This window comes from Hyla sarda, chromosome 9, assembly GCF_029499605.1.
Source record: "Hyla sarda isolate aHylSar1 chromosome 9, aHylSar1.hap1, whole genome shotgun sequence".
Taxonomy (NCBI): domain Eukaryota; kingdom Metazoa; phylum Chordata; class Amphibia; order Anura; family Hylidae; genus Hyla; species Hyla sarda.
In genome coordinates this window covers 157,108,527-157,111,215 of record NC_079197.1, presented here as the reverse complement: position 1 = coordinate 157,111,215, position 2,689 = coordinate 157,108,527, and positions in this window count along the sequence as shown.

Below are 2,689 nucleotides of genomic sequence, written 5' to 3'. Positions count from 1 at the left end.
GGTCCCCTAATCAGTAATTGTACTGCTTATGGAGGAGGAGTTTTCCTGATAAGGGTAGACATGACAGTTGGGTAGGGGTCTATATGGTGTGTGCACTCATTAAGGAGCATAAAAGATGGTGATGGGCAATCTACTGGCACAATGGGGGAGATTTATCAAAACCTGTCCTGAGGAAAAGTTGCAGAGTTGCCCATAGCAACCAATCAGATCGCTGCTTTCATTTTTGAAAAGGCCTCTGAAAAATAAAAGAAGTGATCTGATTGGTTGCTATGGGCAACTCTGCAACTTTTCCTCTAGACAGATTTTGATAACTCTTCCCCAATATGTGTAGCGGTACAAAATATAAAAGTATCTAGCCATGGGTATCATTTTAATCGTATTGACCCACAGAATAAAGAACACCTATCATTTTTACTGTAAACAGAGCCCTGCTTGTCCACAGTGTACAGAGCCCTGCTTGTCCTCAGTGTACAGAGCCCTGCTTGTCTTCAGTGTACAGAGCCCTGCATGTCCTCAGTGTACAGAGCCCTGCTTGTCCTCAGTGTACAGAGCCCTGCTTGTCCTCAGTTTACAGAGCCCTGCTTGTCATCAGTGTACAGAGCCCTTCTTGTCCTCAGTGTACAGAGCCCTGCTTGTCCTCGGTATACAGAGCCCCGCTTGTCCTCAGTGTACAGAGCCCTGCTTGTCCTCAGTGTACAGAGCCCTGCTTGTCCTCAGTGTACAGAGCCCTGCTTGTCCTCAGCGTACAGAGCCCTGCTTATCCTCAGTGTACAGAGCCCTGCTTGTCCTCAGTGTACAGAGCCCTGCTTGTCCTCAGTGTACAGAGCCCTGCTTGTCCTCAGTGTACAGAGCCCTGCTTGTCCTCAGTGTACAGAGCCCTGCTTGTCCTCAGTGTACAGAACCCCGTTTGTCATCACTGCACAGAGCCCTTCTTTTCCTCAGTGTACAGAGCCCTGCTTGTCCTCAGTGTACGGAGCCCTGCTTGTCCTCAGTGTACAGAGCCCTGCTTGTCCTCAGTGTACAGAGCCCTGTTTGTCCTCAGTGTACAGAGCCCTGCTTTTCCTCAGTGTACAGAGCGCTGCTTGTCCTCAGTGTACAGAGCCCTGCTTGTCCTCAGTGTACAGATCCCTGCTTGTTCTCACTGTACAGAGCCCCACTTGTCCTCAGTGTACAGAGTCTTGCTTGTCCTCAGTGTACAGAGCCCCGCTTGTCCTCAGTGTACAGAGCCCTGCTTGTCCTCAGTGTACAGAGCCCTGCTTGTCCTCAGTGTACAGAGCCCTGCTTGTCCTCAGTGTACAGAGCCCTGCTTGTCCTCAGTGTACAGAGCCCTGCTTGTCCACCCTCACTTCCTGTATTTGGTCTCCTCATAGAGACACACAGGCAATAGCAGCAGGGACAAAAATATACATATAATGGTATTATCTACATTATATTAAAAGTTTTTGTTGATGACAGGTACACTTTAAACCAGTAGACATCACAGTGTAGGGAGAAAATTTCCAAAGCAAAAAAAAAAAAAAAACTATAGCACATTGAAATACAATTCAGTGCAACATATACAATGCACAACCTACAGCCTGAGCCTCCACATAATCAACATGAACTATTTGTACTGAAATGAAGTTATCCATCAGAGCTGAGAACAGGAGCTTATTGTCCATGTTTAGTCCACGTCCCCGCAGCAGCATAACGTCTAATCAATCGATTAAACACACTTTCCTACAGGCGTCTATGAGAACACGTTCCAGCTGAACGTCTCTGAGCAATGCTCCGGGCTGTAAATACTAGGCTCCTAATCATTCCTGGCTGAATAAATTGGAATGTACAGAGGGGATGGAGGTTAATGGTCTGGTGTCTAAATATGAGTTATTGATCAACATTAAGGTCAAACAACACAGTGGAGAACGTCTGTATTCTCCTATCAGCTGTTCCTCCAACCACTTCAGTGAACCACAGAGCTGTCAATCATGGAGCAGTTCACCTGAGGGCAGCCCAATATCCCTGGGCTCAGCGTCTACTCAAGGCTGAACTGCTCCAATACTTCATACACATCTGTACGGTTCCCATTAAATAGGAGGAAGGTGACAGGAGGATCCTGAAGATTTATAGAGACATGGCAGGTTATAATAGGAAGATAGCTACTAAGTGGCCAAGTATGCTGGTTATGTAAGGATATGAAGGTAGTTACTGAGTAATGAGAAGACCCTGGGAAGTGATGAGCAAATCAGTTTGTAATGAAACAGATATGTTCCAACTTTTACAAATAATTCAGATTTAAATAAATCAGAATTTTTTATGAGATACGGTATATGCCTGATGCAATGTACGCCTGGCTGCTCAGCCACCGCTCCTATCTGTGGCCAGGCCCAGACCAGCTTCTTACCCTTTGGCCTCTAGGGACCATTACTAAATGGTCACTAGAGGCCGGAGAGAAATATGCGGATCCAATCCTGACCACAGATAAGAGTGGACACAGGTGAGTATTCAGACGCTACGTGCAACGTGGCAGATAATCCTGTCTGTTTTAGAGGAGTCCTTGCTCTTTTACACTGCTTACTGTCTGTGGCTCAAAAGAGTTAAATGGAATTGGTGTGCTTTACCACCTAGCTCCTTATACGTACTAGGCTGGGCACTCTTCATCCGGCTTATCAGGGTATACCTCCTGCTTATACATAGTTTACACGGGACC